Raw genomic sequence first — 8,088 nt, forward strand, 5'->3', positions numbered from 1 at the left:
GCAAGCCCTGAGCATATCTTCAAGAATCCGATTTACTCGTTCGACTTGGCCACTGGTTTGAGGATGAAAAGCTGTGCTGAAGCGGATGTTGGTGCCGATGGCCTTCTGAAAAGAATCCCAGAACTTGGAGGTGAAGATGCTGCCACGATATGAAGATATCAACTACGGAATGCCGTGCAGAGAGACAATCCTGGAGGTATATAACTCTGCCAATTGAGCTGCTGTGATAGATTCTTTGATAGGAAGAAAATGAGCCACTTTAGTGAGCTTGTCGATGACAACGAAGATATTATCATTGCCACGCTTGGACTTTGGAGACCCAGTCACGAAGTCCATCTCAATATGGTCAAACTTCCATTCTGGGATGGCAAGAGGTTGGAGGAGACCCGCTGGTCGTTGGTGTTCTGCTTTCACTCTTCTGCGGACATCACATTCATTTATGAACCGAGCAATCTCGTGCTTCATTCGAGTCCACCAATACGACTGCTTGATGTCCTGGTACATCTTTGTACTTCCAGGGTGAATAGAGAGGAGTGAATTGTGAGCCTCGTTCATAATGACTTTATGAAGGTCACCTTTAGGCACAACAATGCGATCCTCAAAGAAAAGAGTATCCTTCTCATCAAGACGATAGCACTTGTACTTGGGTTGACTCTTGGCAATCCCAATCTTCATCTTCTTCACCGTAGTATCAAGAAGTTGAGCCTCGCGAATCTGATCTTCCAAAGTAGGAGGGACTTGGAGGTTGGCAAGCAATCCTTGAGGAACAACTTGTAGATTTAGTTTGTGGAAAGCTTCACAAAGCTCCGGTTGGTAAGGCTTGAGAATCAAACTGTTGCAGTAAGCCTTCCTGCTCAATGCGTCAGCAATTACATTGGCCTTGCCTGGAGTATATTCGATACTCGGATTATACTCTTGAATCATTTCGACCCAACGAGTCTGCCTGAGGTTGAGGTTCGGCTGAGTGAAGATGTACTTGAGACTCTTATGATCAGTGAAGATGTCCACTTTTCTTCCCAATAAGAGATGTCTCCATGTTAAAAGAGCATGGACAACTGCCGCCAACTCGAGGTCATGAGTGGGGTAGTTCTTTTCATTGGGCTTCAACTGGCGAGAGGTATAGGCCACAACTTTCTTCTCTTGCATCAACACTGCACCAAGATCTTGAAGGGAAGCATCACAGAAGACCTCAAACGGTTTGGATTCATCAGGAGGAGTCAGAACTGGAGCAGTGACTAACTTCTCTTTTAGGGTGTTGAAAGCGATGTCACATTCAGGCGACCAGACGTACTTCACATGCTTCTGGAGAAGGTTGGAAAGAGGCTTCGCGATCTTTGAGAAGTTCTCAACGAACCTTCGACAATAGCTTGCGAGCCCAAGGAAGCTGCGGAGTTGCTTCACGTTTTGAGGTGGTTCCCAATTCACAATTGCAGACACCTTCTCAGGATTAATAGCTATGCCCTTGGCAAAGATGATATGTCCAAGGTAGAGAACCTCATCGAGCCAAAACTCGCACTTTAAAAACTTCGCATAGAACTGATGTTCTCTGAGTTTATCCAGAACCAAACGCAAGTGTTTGGCATGATCCTCCTTGTTCTTGGAAAAGACCAAAATGACATCGAGGTAGACCAAGACGAAGTCATTTGTGTAGGCGTTGAAGATGAATTTCATCATGCGAGAGAAAGTTGGAGGTGCATTGACAAGGCCGAAAGACATGACAGTGTATTCATATGAACCATAGCTTGTTCTGAACGCTGTCTTGGGGATATCTTCTTCACGAATGCGAATCTGATGATAGCCCATACGGAGATCAAGCTTGGAGAATACGTGAGCACCTTTGAGTTGTTCAAAAAGCTCATTGATGTTGGGAAGTGGGTACTTGTTCTTTATGGTCTTCTTGTTCAATGGACGGTAGTCGACACAAAGTCGGTCCGTTCCATCCTTCTTCTTGACGAAAAGAACACCACAACCCCATGGAGAAGAACTTGGTCGGATGAGACCCATACGCTCTTGAATATCGAGTTGCTTCTTCAGCTCCTTCAACTCTTCAGGTCCAAGCTTGTAAGGACGTTTGCAAACAGGTTCCGTGACAGGCTCAAGATCGATGAGGAATTCAACTGGCCGGTGCGGAGGCATTCCTGGAAGCTCTTCTGAAAAGACGTCTTGATATTCGCAAATGACTGGAATCTGAGATATGGCATCCAACTCGCCCTTCTCGTTGAGAGAAAACAGTCGGATGGTATCATCACGAGCGGCAAAGACGATAACATCCTCAGACGAATGAGTCAATTGAATCTGCCTGGCAGCACAATCAAGGTGAGCCTTGTGCTTAGAAAGCCAATTCATTCCGAGAATAAGATCAATATTCGAGTTACCAAGGACCACTGGAGAGGATAGAAATTTATAGTCGCCCAACGTGATAGAAACATCCGGAGCAACCAAACTAGAAGTCATAAGCTTTCCAGGAGAAACAACTTGCATGACTTTAGGCAAAACCTCAGTGTCAACGTTGTGCTTCGATGCAAAAGGGAATTACAAGAAAGAATGCGATGCTCCAGTATCAAAAAGTACTTTTGCAGGAACATCGTTAACAAGAAGGTTACCCATGGTCATATCTGACGAGTCCTCTGCCTGAGCTGCGTTCATCATGTTGACCTTTGCAAACTTGGGATTATGCTTGACCACTGCGCTACTGGCAGATCTCACAGGAGGAGGAGGAGGAAGACGCCTCTAATTGAAGCATTTGTTGGCATAGTGACCCTTCTGCTGACACTTGTTGCACGTGACCTTTGAAAGCGGACGGTGATACAGAGCACTTGATCTTGGAGCTTGAGACAAAGTCTTGTTCTGAAAGCCTGGGTTGGGCGGGTGGGAAGATCCATTCCCACCTTTGCTCTTTTGCTGATAAGGCTGACAGAACGGAGGAGGAGGAGGCAACCAATACTTTTGCTGCTTAGCAGCCACTTGAGTTGAGGAAGAAGGAGTTGCATCTCTGACTCGCTTATTGGAAGCATCGCACTTGAGAGTTGAGCAGTCTCTTGTTTCAGTGCCATATTGTAGAACTCATCATACTTCTGCGGCTCAAAAAGCACAAGAGCAAGTTGAAGATCTTCTCTGAGGCCACCTCTGAACTGATAAATCACGCTCTTCTCGTCGGGGACGTCCTTCTTGGTGAAACGAGTGAGTTTCTGGAACATGATGTTATACTGGTAAACAGACAAGCTGCCTTGCTTCAGGTTGCGGAATTCCTCACGCTTGCTCTCAACAACACTCTGAGGAATGTGGTGAGCTTTGAAATCTTGACGGAATTCATCCCAGGTAATCACACGGCCTCCTCTGGAATCTTTGTACTGTTGATACCACTCAGCAGCTTGGTCTTTGAGTTGGAACGAAGCAAACTTGACAAAGTCCTCGGGCCTGACATTGCTGCACCCGAAATGCTTGCAGATATCCATGAGCCAATCATCAGCGTCTGTTGCTTCGACACAGTTACTGAAGGTCTTTGGCTGGTTTGCGAAGAACTGATTGAGTGTAGCAAACTGATTCTGATTGTTGCCATGGCCATGATTTCTTGGTTGCGCTCTTGCAAGAGTTGCATGATCAGCTGCGTGTTTGCATTGGTAGCGGCCATCACAGCTTGCCATGCCTCCGGAGGTGGAGGTGGTGGTGGCGGTTCAAGATTCAAACATGTTGGGGGAGCCATCCTGAAGAGGGTGACATCCGTTAGCACCTTGACAGACATATATTCAAGATGAATCAAATGGATCGAAAATTGCAACATATAGTCTTAACATCCAAACAAAATGAACGAATGCATTCCAATAGAAATGGTCACACTTCCATAAATTGAGAAGCCACTTAGATAGAGGTAGAAGAATAAAACAACAAGGTACGGACAAGAACAAATACTTGGTGAGGATTACCCAATCACAAACCAAATATTTGTGGAGGAAATACTAGAGCTACATGAATTCCCACCTATTAAACTCCTGAACCTTTCCGGTTATGAAATCAAGTGTTGGGGATACAGGGGAAGCATAATATCTCACCCAAAGCTAGCAAATCCTACATCCAACTGTATCCATCCTTCAACACATAACCCAGAAACCTTCGGAAATCATTTACCTCAACCTTCGAAAAGCATCTGTTATACGAGTTATGGCGATACTCCCGAACTCCCGCCCCGGTACTAGGTGGCGTCGAGGTTATCTCACCAACAACTGCATAAAAGAGATTTTCGATGTCGGCGAAACTCAGGTATTCCAGAATTGCAACGATAAAATTGTGACGACAACACCTCGGAGCTCAACTCCCCGGGACACTGCCACAACCCCTAAATGTCAGGAGGCACCAAGAACAATGTTCTCGTCACAAAACCATCAGAACGATTCCAAGATATCCGCGTGATCCTAAATTTTTTAGTGAAATTTGAGAAGAGAAGAGTCAAAACTCTACGTCAGGATGCCTCACCAGAGCGACGAAGGGGCTGAGGAGTAAAAAGAATCCTACTCTCCGATATATATAATCCTAAATGACTAAAAACATTTTTCTAGACTCAACAATGCCAGCGATTCGATCAAGCAGGGGGCTCCTAAGGTCGGGGAAGGCTCTGATTACCAACTTGTAACGCCCACGATGCGGCTATATCTCCCACGTGTCGAAGCACGACTTAGAGGCATAACCGCATTGTAAGCAATGTCGCAAGTGAGGTAATCTTCACAACAACCCATGTAATGAATAAAGGGGAAAGGTACATATTTGGCTTACACTCGCCACGTCACACAATGCATAAATATCATTACATTCATCCAGGTACACTCAAGGTCTGACCACGGAACCAAAATAAAGAACAACCCCAAATGCGACAAAGTCCCCGATTGCCCTAACTGAGCACCACTGCTGATCGCCTGGAAAAGAAATGTAGTATCGTCCTGAGTCCTCATCGAACTCCCACTTGAGCTCAGTCGAATCACCTGGAGCGGTATCATCGGTCCCTGCATCTGGGTTTGGAATTAAACTGTGAGTCACGGGGACTCAACAATCTCACACCCTCGTGATCAAGACTATTTAAGCTTATAGGAAGGGTAAAAGCATGAGGTGGAGCTGCAGCAAGCGACTAGCATATATGGTGGCTAACATACGCAGAAGAGAGCGAGAAGAGAAGGCAAAGACACGATCGATAAACTATGATCAAGAAGTGATCCTAGAACAACCTATGTTCAAGCATAACTCGAGACCGTGTTCTCTTCCCGGACTCCGCCGAAAAGAGACCATCACGGCCACACACTCTGTTGATTCATTTTAATTAAGTTAAGCCTAAGGTTTTCTACAACCGGACAATAACAAATTCCCATCTGCCCATAACCGCAGGCATGACTTTTGAAAGATCAAATCCCTGCAGGGGTGTCCCAACTTAGCCCATCACAAGCTCTCACGGCCAACGAAGGATATTCCTTCTCCCAAGACGATCCGATCAGACTCGGAATCCTGGTTACAAGACATCTCGACAATGGTAAAACTAAACCAACAAAGCCGCCCGAATGTGCCGACAAATCCCAATAGGAGCTGCACATATCTCGTTCTCAGGGCACACTCAGATGAGACTAACTACGAGTAAAACCAACCCTCAAGTTTCACCGAGGTGGCCCCGCAGGCAGCTCAGTTTGGACCAACACTCAGAGGAGCACTGGCTCGGGGGGGGGGGGTTTAAATAACGATGACCCTTGGGCTCCGGAAACCCAAGGGAAAAAGTGGCTAGGTGGCAAATGGTAAAACGAAGGTTGGGCATTGCTGGAGGAGTTTTATTCAAGGCGAACTATCAAGGGGTTCCCATTATAACCCAACTGTGTAAGGAACACAAACTCAAGGAACATAACACTGGTATGACGGAAACTAGGGCGGCAAGAGTGGAAAAAAACACCAGGCATAAGGCCGAGCCTTCCACCCTTTACCAAGTATATAGGTGCATTAAAGTAGACAAGATATAATAGTGATATCCCAACAATAAACATGTTCCAACAAGGAACAAACTCCAATCTTCACCTGCAACTAGCAACGCTATAAGAGGGGCTGAGCAAAGCGGTAACATAGCCAAACAACGGTTTGCTAGGACAAGGTGGGTTAGTGGTTTGCCATAGCAATATGGGAGGCATGATAAGCAAGTGGTAGGTATCGTAGCATAGGCATAGCAAAAGAGCGAGCATCTAGTAAGCAAAGATAGAAGTTATTTCGAGGGTATGGTCATCTTGCCTGCATAGTTCTCCGAGTTGACGTTAGCTTGATCCTCGTAAACATACTCAACGGGCTCCTCTATCATGTACTCGTCTTCCGGCTCTACCCAAGCAAGAACAACAAGCAAAGGAAGACACAATCAACCACGTGCAATGCACAAGCAACATGACGCAAAACATGGTATGATATGCGGGATGCGATATGCGATGCATATGCATTTTTCGGAAAATAATGATTGAATCTGGCCTCAACTTGGAAAAACAAGAGTGCCACTGGAAAGAGGAGTTGATTTCGGTCGAAATCAATATAAAGATCACCGGAATCGGATGCACGGTTTGGAAATGACAAGCAAATAAAATATGGCACCGATCAGCGATTAACATCACGAGGTCATCTAAATGCATCAAGAAAAACATACTACATCACTCTAACATAGCAACAAAATACATGGCAGGGATCCACTCAAGATGCTTGACAAAAATGAACACTGAGCTATGGCTAATTCACTCAATAGCAGGTTCAAACAAGCATGGAAAAAATGCAAAAGATATCAGGTTTCAGACTTAATGAAATTAACATCAAGTCAGGAATTTAACATCAGGAAGCAATGTTTAGAGCAAGGTAACCACATGCTACAGGAACATATCATGGCAAATCAAGGCATGGCATGAAGCTACTCAAAGCATACAACAAAGGTCCCTTACTGACCATAAGCCAAAAGGGATCAGAAAATACAATGGCATCGATGTGAACATAGCAATTATCGTTAACAGATTCAGACTTGATAGAAAACTAGAACATGGCAAAACAGATATCAAGTAGGCATGTTTACGAGCTCGATGCACTCACTACAAGGTATTGCATGACAAACTAAGCATACACCCAGCAAGTAGACATGACATAGAAGATAAACATGGCAAGAACAACAACATAGCATGCATGGATCAACTACAACACGCTCGGCAAAAATGCTTAACATGTAAACATTCTGCCAGGAACATTTTATAGCAAAAGTAGAGCTCGATTGACTCAATCTAGGATGCTCCATAAATGCAAACAAAGACATGGATGGATAGAGCACCACAATATCTACAAAACATCCTTACTGATCATGCTCAAAAGAGGCACGGATCACCCGGTAGTAACATGAACACATGGCATAAAAATAATGACAGGGCCAAGACTTGGAATATTTCTAAGTCCCTGAAATCAGCAACATTAAGAGGGCTACTTTGCATGCTTGTGCTAGTCACCACCGAGATCACAAAAATGCATGGCATACACCCCTGTAAAGATGGCATGGCATACTTCAAAACTCATGTAGAGCTCAAGATCATAGAAGGCACACATCAATCATGGCAAAAATGACAAATGAGCAATTACTGATAAGAGACTGAAACTGTAATAAACTAGCACTCTTCCAACAGCATTTAGGGCATCAAGATGAGCTCAAATGAACATGATGCAATGAGATGAAATGAAGTACTCGTCGAGACGAACATTTCGATATGCTACATGCATGAATCGGAGCAACAATGATGAAGTTATGATATGAGAAAAAAGGCTAAAAAATACTGGGAATTAGGGTTAGAGTCAACCGATCCAAAATCTTCAGATCCATATCTGGATCGGCGCGGAAGTCGAGGTCGGCAGAAACACTATTCGCCGGGGACGGGGACGACGCCGGAGCTCAGGGGAGAGGAAGGAGAGGCCGGCGGAGCTCGCCGGAGTGTGCACTGCGTCGAGGAGGAGCTCCGGGCGGCGAGGCTACCGTGGTGAGGAGGTGCGGCGCCTCGGGTTGGCGTTGCCGGCGAGGAGCGAGGCGACGGCCGGCGATGGCGCTACGGCGGCGCGGCG

Source organism: Triticum aestivum, chromosome 3A (assembly GCF_018294505.1).
Source record: "Triticum aestivum cultivar Chinese Spring chromosome 3A, IWGSC CS RefSeq v2.1, whole genome shotgun sequence".
NCBI lineage: Eukaryota > Viridiplantae > Streptophyta > Magnoliopsida > Poales > Poaceae > Triticum > Triticum aestivum.